The sequence below is a fragment of the Rutidosis leptorrhynchoides genome, chromosome 9 (assembly GCF_046630445.1).
Source record: "Rutidosis leptorrhynchoides isolate AG116_Rl617_1_P2 chromosome 9, CSIRO_AGI_Rlap_v1, whole genome shotgun sequence".
Classification (NCBI taxonomy): domain Eukaryota; kingdom Viridiplantae; phylum Streptophyta; class Magnoliopsida; order Asterales; family Asteraceae; genus Rutidosis; species Rutidosis leptorrhynchoides.
In genome coordinates, this window is record NC_092341.1 from 35,923,804 (window position 1) to 35,936,330 (window position 12,527).

The 12,527-nt window shown below is 35.9% G+C and overlaps 1 pseudogene; it reads left to right on the top strand.

Annotated features, from left to right (window-relative positions):
* The first annotated feature begins 9,410 nt into the window (after positions 1-9,410).
* Positions 9,411-9,502, top strand: LOC139869662 (U6 spliceosomal RNA; annotated as a pseudogene).
* Positions 9,503-12,527: the final 3,025 nt, after the last annotated feature.

The following is a 12,527-nucleotide window of genomic DNA, read 5'->3' on the forward strand; positions in this document are numbered from 1 at the left end:
CCATTCTGGGGAGAAGCAGTCAGAGCCGCATGTTACTTGATCAACCGATCTCCATCAGTACCACTGAATTTTGAAGTTCTGGAGAAACTTTGGTCTGGAAAGGATCCATCATACTCTCACTTAAGAGTATTTGGATGTTTGGCGTACGCACATGTATCCAAGGAGCTCAGGCAGAAGCTGGATGCAAGGACCACTCCATGCATATTCATAGACTATGGAGATGAAGAATTTGGATACAGATTATGGGATCCAAAGGAGAAAAAGGTGATTAGAAGTAGGGACGTGGTGTTCCATGAAAGCCAGACAATAGAAGATATTGAAAAGCCCACAATATCTCAGAAGACAAATGTTGTTGCTCAGGTGCCAGAGGCAACAACAAAATCATTCATGAGAAATGAATTTTCAGTGCAGGAAGAAATTCCAGAAGTAGAAGATAATGAGGAAAATGACGGTGCTGAGCAGGGGGAGCCACAACCCCATCTGCCAAACGTTCCAGCACCATCACAAGGTCAAGATGATGGTGGATTTCCTCAGAATATTCCAGAAGTTCGTAGATCTGAACGAAGCCGGATTCCATCGAGTAGATATCTAGAATCCGAATACCTTCTACTTACTGAAGATGGAGAACCTGAGAGTTTTCATGAAGCAGTAACTCATAAGGATAAATAAAAATAGTTGCTCGCGATGCAGGATGAGATGGATTCTCTGCAGAAAAATCAAACTTATGAGATTGTAGAACTTCCACACGGGAAGAAGGCACTGAAAAATAAATGGGTGTTCAAGCTGAAAAAGGATGGCAGCAGAAAAGTGGTGAAATACAAAGCACGACTTGTAGTCAAAGGATTCCAACAGAAGAAAAGGATTGATTTTGACGAGATATTTTCACCAGTAGTCAAGATGACTTCAATTAGAGTCATACTTGGATTGGTCGCAGGTATGAACTTGGAGCTTGAACAGATGGATGTAAACACAGCTTTTCTTCATGGAGATTTACATGAAGAAATTTACATGGAGCAGCCGGAAGGTTTTGAGGTTTCAGGAGATAACCTCGTATGCAAGCTGAAGAAAAGTTTATATGGTTTGAAACAGGCACCTAGGCGGTGGTACAAGAAGTTTGACTCGTGCATGGTGAGTCAAGGGTACAAGAAAATTGCAGCAGATGAGTGTGTCTACATTCAGAAGTTTTCTGGAGGAGATTTCGTTGCTCTTCTACTATATGTAGACGATATTTTGATCGTAGGGAAAGATGTAACGAAGATCAACCAGCTGAAGAAGGAACTCTCTAAGTCTTTTGACATGGAAGACTTAGGACAAGCTCAACAAATTTTGGGAATGCATATAACTCGAGACAGGAAGAATAAAAGGTTATGGCTATCTCAGGAGAAGTATATTGAACGAGTGCTTTCACGTTTCAATATGAACAATGCCAAACCTGTTAGCATTCCATTAGCCAACCATTTCAAGTTAAGCAAGAGTTCTTGTCCCTCATCCAAGGAAGAGATCGGGGAGATGTCTTCAGTACCATATTCTTCAGCAGTTGGAAGTATGATGTATGCGATGGTGTGTATGAGGCCCGATATTGCTCACGCAGTGGGAACAGTGAGTCGTTTTCTCTCTAACCCCGGGAAAGAGCATTGGAATGCGGTAAAATGGATTATCAGATATCTTAAAGGTACAACGAAGATATGTCTTCGTTACTGGGGAGCTGATCCAATCTTGGAAGGCTATACAGATGCGGATATGGCCGGAGATCCTGATAGTAGGAAATCTACTTCGGGATTCATTTACACTTTTGCAGGAGGAGCTATTTCATGGCAGTCAAGACTACAGAAGTGTGTTGCATTATCCACAACTGAAGCAGAGTATATTGCTGCCGCAGAAGCTGGAAAAGAAATGTTGTGGTTAAAGCGTTATCTCCAAGAATTTAGAATCAAGCAAAAGGAGTACAAGGTATATTGTGATAGTTAGAGTGCTCTAGATTTGAGCAAGAACTCCATGTACCATTCCCGTACAAAACATATTGATATTCGCTATCATTGGATACGCGAGGTAATTGATCGACAACTGTTGAGACTAGTGAAGATCCATACAAAGGAGAATCCTGTGGATATGTTAACAAAGGTGGTGACTCGAGAGAAGTTGGAGTTATGCAGAGACATAACTGGAATGTTATTCGGCTGGAGGGGGAGAATTGAAAGTTTCCAGCCTACAATCTAGAAGCTCACCTTCTAGATGTTCAAAGTAGCCTTCTTTGAACACCATGTAGAAGAAGCAAAGATGAACATGATGACGGCCGTCCACCATCTCCGTTCACACCATTCCACCGCCACCAAAGTTTTAGCTATAAATAGAGGTGCAAACCTCAGCTGTAAATCATCCCAAAAATCACTCAGAGAAGTGTAATCACAACCTAGATAGTGTGTGTGAGTTTGAGAGTTTTTGTGAGTTTTGTAAATACTCGTGTAATCTATTCTTGTGAGTAATAGAGTTATTTTCTCTCAAATTTATATCTCCCAACGTCCAGGCAATCCTCTCTTCCTAACAGTTGCGGGTTCGGCATTTAGTAAACGTTCAAGTAAGGATGGTGAAAGCGTGTTGTAGATCCAAGTCAGTATAACAGCACTTGCTTTGATCCAATCTGGATCAGCCTGTTCTTCAGGAGTGGACGGACGTAAGATGATGTCGGAAACGTCGAATCCGGTACAGTGATTTGTAAAGAGACGCTTCCAATGAGAATACTTCAACTTTGTAAGATCTAGTCTAACTGGGACCAAGTGGTGAATGGAGGTTACAGTATATATTTTGTCGAATTTATTTGGTGCCATGATTATAGGAAGAAGGAGATGAGAAGCAGGAGGCGAACAAGAAGAAGAGCAGAAGCAGTTTGATCGAAAGAAAAAATAAGGTAAAGTGTTATCATATAGTTAGGGTTTTGGGATTTTTGATACGGCTCGATACCATGCTACAGAATAGATATCGATGTATTGGTGTAATTGTGTTTTATTGATTGCTAAATGAGATCACAGTACATTACATAGGATTACATAGATTATTCTAGAAGTGGGCTATAGCCCTTACAATGCAAGTGGGCCTTAAGACAATGCAAGTGGGCCTTAAGACCATAAACTAAAAGGACTATCGGCTAACAGAATTATCCGGTTAAATTTGATACACAATTTATACAATATGGTAGCATAACTAGCTTAAACAGACTAAATGATCTAAATTAAAGTTTATTGTGCAAAGTTTAATTTTGGTAAGTGTTAAGAGCATCACATTGGCAATTAATCCATTGAATTTCTATTAGTCAATGTATTATAAGTCAGAATATGTAACAATATCGCCGTATATTTCAGTCAAATATGTAACAAGAATAGGTAGTCAAGGGATAAAGCTCACATGTATTCCCTAAATTAGCTCAATGTTAGTTACGGGAAACTATGTATATATTCGCTGTACATGAATGATGAGAGACAGATCAAGTGACACTATTATTGTAGATGATGTAAATGGGTTGCTAATTCAAGGATACGGTCATACTTTACTTCCCACCTCCTCCACTCGTCCATTACATTTAAATAATGTTCTTTACACATCTCATTTAATTAAAAATTTAATCTCTGTTCGCCGTCTTTCTATTGACAATAATATCTCTATTGAATTCGATCCGTTTGGTTTTACTGTAAAGGACTTTCCGAAGGGGACCCCAATCATACGATGCAACAGCACCGGTGATCTCTACCCATTTCAGCCTTCCTTAATGAAAGCTATCGCATTTCATTCAGCATTTTCAGTTTCATATTCAGATTTATGGCACAAACGTCTAGGTCATCCAGGCGTTAATGTTTTTCGTTCTTTTAGCAATAAAAATTACATTCCTTGTAATCCTAGTAATAAAAATAATATTTGTCAAGCTTGCGTTTTTGAAAAAAACATGTATGTGTACCATTTTATACATCGTCCAATCTTACTCATGCTCCCTTTGACATAATTCATAGTGACTTATGGACTTCACCAATTGTTAGCAATGGTGGTCATCGCTATTATATGCTTCTACTTGATGACAAAACCAATTTTCTTTGGACATTCCCACTCTCTAACAAATCACAAGTCTTTACTATATTTACTAATTTTCATAAATTCATCAAAATTCAATTCGGTATAAGTATAAAATCTTTTCAATGTGACAATAAATCTGAATTTAATAATACAAAATTCCATCAATTATGTGCCGACAATGGCATGGTTTTCCGTTTCTCGTGTCCGTACACTTCCTCTCAAAATGGCAAAGCTTAAAGAAAAATAAGAGCCATTAACAATATAATCCGTACTATTCTTCCACAATCTTGTGTGCCTTCCAACTTCTGGCCTCACGCCCTTCAACATGCAACTTATTTACTAAATGTTCTACCAAATAAACTTCTTAAAAATATATCTCCAACTCAGCTTTTATATCACCGCACACCTACTTATGATCACCTTCTAGTTTTTGGTTGTCTTTGCTATCCACTCATCCCTTCTACAAAAATCCACAAACTTCAACCTCGATCCACCCCATGCGTATTCCTTGGTTTTCCTACCAATCATCATGGCTATAAGTGTCACGATCTCTCCGCTAAAAAGATCATCGTTTTCCATCATGTAATATTCGATGAAAACTCTTTCACGTTTACCTCCAACACCACAAACACCTCTACATACCAATCATTCACTGACTCATTTAATCCCATTTTTTATACATCACACACGCCCCAACCTTACCAGTCACTAGCCCAACACCTAATGCCACTTCTACTCCAGGCCCAAATTCGTCAACCTTCCCACGTCAGTCCATCTCACCCAAATAACTCTACCACTCCTATTATACATACGGTTCCTTCTACACCATCTAACCCCGTATCTACTTCCCATGATATACCTACTGATACATATAATTCTCCTCCTTCTACTACTAATACGAATCATACACCTTCTATTATTATCCCACCATCTTCGCTCCATGATTCTCAACATACTACTGTCCATAATTCTCAACCTACTATCAATACTCAACTACTGTCCATAATTCTCCTCCTGTCAATACTACTCAACCTACTCGAACCATGACGACTCGCGGTATGCAAGGCATTTATAAACCGCGTGTCCCGTTCAATCTTTCCGTATCCACCTCAACTCTTTCTCCTCTTCCTTCAAACCCAAAAGAAGCCTTGGCTGATCCTAATTGGTACCATGCCATGACCGACGAATACAAAGCACTTGTTGATAATAAAACATGGATTTTAGTACCTTGGCAACCACATATGCATGTAATTCGCTCTATGTGGATTTATAAGCATAAATTTCTTTCTAATGGTTCTTTTGAGCGATACAAAGCTCGTTTGGTTGGTGATGGCAGGTCACAATGATTAGGAGTCGACTGCACAGAGACATTTAGTCCGGTCGTTAAACCGGAAACTATTCGAGTAGTTCTTTCACTTGCACTTCCACACTCGTGGCAAATACGACAGCTAGATGTCAAAAACGCATTCTTACATGGCAACCTCAATGAAACAGTGTATATGTATCAACCGATGGGATTCCGGGACCCTAATTATCCCGACCATGTTTGTCGTTTAAATAAATCTCTATACGGTCTCAAACAAGTGCCTCGGGCATGGTACGAAAGATTTGCGACCTATGTTTTCTCTCTCGGGTTCACACACAGTCGTTGCGATCAATCTCTGTTTATTTATAACAAGGGCAAAGATATTGCATATATATTACTTTACGTAGACGACATATCCTCGTTACATCTTCTGACGAATTGCGAGCAAATATTATGAAACTTTTGTCAAATGAATTTGCCATGAAGGATTTGGGTTTCTTAAGTGGTTTTTTGGGCATATCAGTACATAAAACACCAAGTGGTTTGTTATTATATCAGTCCAAGTATGCTAAGGAAATAATACAACGTGCTGACATGAGTTCTTGAAAATCTTTAAACACTCCCGTGGATACAACATCTAAGTTAAGTAGTCACATTGGTAATTGATGTGTTCTAGAGGGTGTGTATGAAACGGCTATCAGTTTTATATTTATTTACTACAAGAAATCACCTAAATTAAACTAAAACACAAAAGGCAAGTATACCTATCGTGTAATAATATAGCTAAGGTAAACTCCAGGAGGTCGATCCGTGGACACTATTATTGGGTGTCTTACTAGGTCAAATTAGTTAATTAAGTAGTTAAACTAGATTTAGTAATATATAGTAATTATAGGTAACTTTGGGGGGATTTACCGTTTAATGACCGGTTTGTCGATTTTATATTTTTAAGCGTAAAGATAAATGACAATAATTAAAGTGCGTAAAATAAATAAATGACGATAAATAAAATAACAATAAATAAAATTGCGATAGAATATGAAATAAAAGGATTATGCTTATTTAAACTTCTGTAATCATGATGTTTGACGTTTGATTTTAATTAATTGTTACCCGGGTTAATTGTCCTTTGTCCTGGTTTATTTGATACCTATCTGGTTTTTGTCCATAATAGTCCATCGGTCATAAATATAAAGTGCGAGTGTCCTCGTCAAATTACCCTTATACTCGAAGTCAAATATTCCCACTAATTATAGATTTAAACTGTGACGCAGTTATCACTTCTGTCAACAATTACACCAGTTATCACTGTATGTAATCCACCTCTGTTTTGATTAGATATGAATATTAATTTACCCACTTGATCTGTTTGAATAATCAATTACCCAACCCGAATAATTAATTAAATGATTATAATAGATTCCATATGAACGTCACTACATAGGACAACCATAATCATTATTAATTATTAGGTTAATTAATTTGAAGATAGGTTTGACAGACTCCAATGAGTTGTCACTCAATTAGACAATACCCCCCATCTATTAATAGTCAATAGTCCAATTTCCACAAGTGTCGGTCTTTTGCCCAAACCTTAATTATGGTCCAAAGTTCAATTATCCAATCTTAATATTTAGCCCAACATCACGATTACTTCGACTTAAATAAGCATAATAATAACTTAGTTACGAGACATTAATTTAAAAAGGAAGAACATAACTTACAATGATTATTTATAGCGTAGCGTTACACGGACAGAGTTTCGATTTAAAACCCGTAAAACATTCTTACAATAACCCAATTATTATTAAACTTAAATTAAAATTATAATTATAAAATATAATATATATATATATATATATATATATATATATATATATATATATATATATATATATATATATATCGTATATGATATGAGAAAGGAAAAGAAAAAGGTGTTGTTTCATCATTACTCCGTGTCTTGCTTTTATAGGCAAATGATTGATATTGTTGTAGGTGGAATGTTAGCTGGCTACCATTCAAAGTTGAATCAATAATATCTCGTTGCGAATTATTGATTTGAAATTTTCACTTATGACCCTTTAACTATGCTCAATTAACAACTTTTTATTATTTATTATTATTCTTATTATGAATTATTTAAATATTATATTATATTCTTGTGCATAGTTGACTTGTACTTTCAGCTCCGTTGCGTCGAGCGTTGAAAGTTGGTTCATGTCTCGGTTCCGGCTTTTCGAACGCCTTTTCGTATAATTTATTATCTTGTACTTTCCGTTTTGCGGCTCGTACTCTTGTAATTTTTAGACGTTTCTCATCAATAAATTGAACCACTTGAAGTGTACTTTGTACTTTTTAGCTTTTTGGTCATTTGTGTCTTCAAATCGTCGAATTTATCTTTTGTCTTCACCTTTTATTATTTAAACGAATATCACTTGTAAATAGAACAATTGTAACTAAAAGCTTGTCTTTCTTGAGGGATAATGCTATGAAATATATGTTCGTTTTTAGCATTATCAGTAATCCATACAATGATCCATCTCTTTATAAAAGTTTTGTGGGTGCTCTACAATATTTAACTTTCACAAGACCCAACATTTCGTACTCCGTTCAACAAGTATGTCTACACATGCACAATCCTCATGACACTTATATGGCGGCACTGAAAAAGATAATCCGTTACATTCTAGGGAGGATTGATTATGGGATACACATGAATAAAACCAACACGACCTCACTAATTTCCTATACGGACGCGGATTGGGTCGGTTGCCCCGACACCCGTAGATCAACATCCTGGTATTGCGTGTATCTTGGTGACAACTTGATTTAGTGGTCTTCTAAACGACAACCCACTATTTCCCGCTCTAGTACCGAAGCCGAGTACCGAGGAGTTGCGAACGTGGTCTCGGAGTCGTGTTGGCTACGCAACCTATTACTTGAACTACATCATCCTCTCGACAAAGCCACCATCGTATACTGTGACAATGTGAGTACTATCTATCTTGCAAGCAATCCGATACAACACCAACGAACAAAGCATATTGAGTTAGACATTCACTTTGTGCGTGACAAGATAGCTCGTGGTCAAGTTCGTATTCTACACATCCCGTCACGGTATCAAATTGCAGAAATATTCACTAAAGGCCTACCCCGACTACTATTTGATGATTTTCGATCCAGTCTCAACGTCCGTCCACCTCCCGATTCGACTGCGGGACCCTATTAGTCAATGTATTATAAGTCAGAATATGTAACAATATAGCCGTATGTTTCAGTCAAATATGTAACAAGAATAGGTATTCAAGGGATAAAGCTCACATGCTATTATTTCCTAAATTAGCTCAATGTTAGTTACAGGAAACTCTGTATATATTCGTTGTACATGAATGATGAGAGACAGGTCAATTGACACTTACTTACAATTTCTAATTGGGAGTTTTTTGAAAGAAACTTTCATGTGTTTCACTTATTTATGGTTATCATTACAGTTTTCAGTTCTTATCGCAGTCGACATGCTTGCTGACAAGATATTGTTTGATAGTTAGAAATTTAAACTTACATTTACTTATATTCTTTTTTGATTGATTTGAATTTGGCTTTAGTTGGTTTTTAATTTGATTTTATTTGGCTATGATATGAACAATTAAGTTGGAGTTAGGGTTTGTTGAAGATGAAGATGAAGAGAAGAAATAAAGGGGAAAACTAAGTCAAATTGACAAAAATACCCCAATATATGCAAGGATATAACGTAAAATATTAACATTAGTTAGTTTCAAGGTCATCCGTGTCACAAAGTGATAGATAAAGGTCAACGAGGTAAAAAAAAAACAAAAAAAGGTTACCTGTGTTATTTGAGACAAAAGTTGGGAGACCAACGATGCAATTTTGTCGAATAAAAAATATTGCATCACTTAAATACAGTACCTCATAGTCTTATGCTAAGTATAGTACCTTCTGGTTCTATGTGTTAATATGGTTAAACCTGGTAAGTCCTATTTGAAGGAAAAAAAAAATTTATTCGGTCAATATTTATCTACAAGTCCCTTAGGGGACATCCGATAAAATTGGAACTATACAGAGAAGATTAGCATGGCCCTGACACACACAAATCGAGAAATGGTCCAAAGAACATTGAGGAGGACTTTCTCTACTCTTGGGGTGTTTCACTCTGGGTGGAGAATGACTTCTCTTTATTCTAGGATAGGAGAAATATTGTCTACATCTTACATTCTTACCTCCCCATACCCCACTTACGTGGGATTTGGTTTTGTTATTGTTGTTGTACAAAGAATCAATCAACTCATAATGTTACGTAACTAATAAAATCACCCTGAAATTTTATGGGAGCTTTACCTGTAATTCTGTAAATTAGGGTGGGTTGTACGCTTTTTTCGTGTTCCTTCAATAAAATTAGTAGGCTGCGTTATACTAAGAATTTTGTATAAAAATATATAGTTGCTTCATGAAGTAAGAAAGGAAATCAAATAAAGGCTTTTTTTGCTGGATTACCGATATATGTAGAATATTAGAAAACCCCGTAAGGATTATGCATTACATTGATCGATATTTATAGACTACAAAGATACAAGCTAAACCCTAATGAATCTAATGTACCGAACCCACTATACAATCGGGCCGGACCAATCTTAATATATTCTAATACTCTCCCGCAATTTGAGCAGAAGGAAATTACATACGCTCAAACTGGAACAAATACATAAATACATGATTATAAACATAAACATAAACATAAACATTATAATTATGAACATATAATAAAACTAAAAATACAACCAAAGTCTTCATAGTAAAGATTGTAGTCTTGACTTCTCTACACTTTCGGTGTCTTCGTCTTTTTTTTTTTTCAGTAGATAGAAAGAATGGGTAATTTAGGAAAAGTTATAGAGTAATGATTAGGATAAGCAAGAGAAAATAACATAAAAATAGGAGGGATTAGTTGAGACAAAAAAAAAAAAAAAAAAAAAAAAAAAAAAAAAAAAAAGGTGATGCTAACAATAGAAGATTGCAAATCAATGCAAAAAGAGGTGAATTAAAAGGAAACGATTCGAAGAATATTGAGAAGAGAGGTGACGTTTGTGAGAGGGTAAACAAAATTTAAAGAAAGAAGCATAAGTAATAAGTAAAGAAATAATAATAAAGAAAAGGAAACTCACAAAATAATCGGAATAAAGAAGCCGAGGGATACATATTAGGCGAAAGGAAATGGATTTTTTTTTTTTTTTTTGAGAAATAATAAAAAAAGAGATTTTTGAGAGTAAAACGAAAATATGAACTGAAGAATTAGTTCGACGAGGCACGGAAGAAAAAAGAAGCAAATATTAAGAATTCTTCTTTTTTGGAGGAAAGTTTAGAAAATAGATAATTCGCGGACGGGGAGCGCGAAAAGAAAGAAGTTAAGAAAAGCGGCGGCAACCCGGTACTCGGTGGAGGCGGCAAGCCAATTTTGGTGGCGGCGGCAGACCGGTTTTCGGTGGCGGCGACAAAGAAAGAAAAGAAGAGATAGGACCGTAAGGCCTGATACCATGTAGAATAATAGAAACCCCATAAGGATTATGCATTACATTGATCGATATTTATAGACTACAAAGATACAAGCTAAACCCTAATGAATCAGATGGACCGAACCTACTATAAAATCGGGCCGAACCAATCTTAATATGTGACGACCCAGAAAATTTCGACTAATTTTAAACCAAACTCTCGATACGATTTAATATTTTTGACACGATAAGCAAAGTCTGTTAGGTTGAGTCTCAAAAATTTTGAACTATTTCATATATGCAATTACCTTTCGACCATTTCCGACGATTCACGAACAATAGATATGTATATCTAAATAATTAGTTATAAATAAATATAATAATAAATTAATAAATTATTAAGTGTTGAAATTAAGAATAATAAAATAATAAACGATATAATGAAGTTTATTATTAAAATGAATCTATATATACATTGTATATTGAAAATAAATGATTTCGAGCTTTAATAGTAAACGATTGTAATACTCGGTTGGCATTTAGCCAGTGTTCATATAGATCTAATACTAGTTTACGAAGATTTAAAATAAAAGTTAAACTGTAAATCGATTACGAAGATTTTAGATTTGATAAAAATATTTTTACCTTTTTAGATTAAGTTTTAGTACTCCGTACATATTATTTAGAACAGAAAATAAATAATTAACGAACCTTTTTGATCAGATTTTATACAGTTAATGATTGAAATAATTAAATATATTTAAGCTAAAAATTTGAGATTTTTAGGAACACTTTTATACGTTAACTGTTTAGCAATTGACACGATATGGCATTCCATGATAAACTGTCGGTGGAATAAGTTAGAAACTGAGGCTGCTAATATTTTTTTATTATTTAAGTTATCTGCACGTTTTATTATATTATGTATTATATATGCATCAAAGATTAACTCAAAACCCCCCACTTGCAAATTGTCCCTGTTGGTAGTTTAGGCTCAAAAACCAAATCACCAAAACAAACTACATCATTTCAACAACACCACCTTTAGAGTTTAATGGAGTCAAGAACAAAACTATGTATTTTACTAGCTTTCGGCAACCATCGAATACCCTAAACCACCACCACAACCACAACCGCCATCACCCCATACCTTCTTCTCCCTCTCTTGTTGAAACCCATCACCACCCATCGTAATCATCACCATAATGAACCACCACCGAGAGACACCCCTAAACCGAACACCCGCTGCTCTTCTAACACCCATTTATTTTTGAAACTGCTCGAACAAGACAAATCACCAACTAGTCTAATCATCCTCGTTGATTATTGCTATTAACGAGAACAAAACCCACACCACCTTCATTACCCGACTACTACCATTAACAACCCATGCCACCACTTATAACCTTCATCAAACCATCTATTGTATGCCTACTGTTTTCGATTACCATCAAACAACTATCATCACTAGATCATCCTCACTTGCAATGATTCATCGCTACTACAATCTTTTGTTTTGTTTCTATTTAACCCGATCACCATGCCTCATCATCAAACCATCTTCATGTCCACCGTAAACCCACTTTCGATCACCACCCATCAAGCTCGAACACACCCAACTTCGAATATCACCACAACCTGTAACCACATCATCG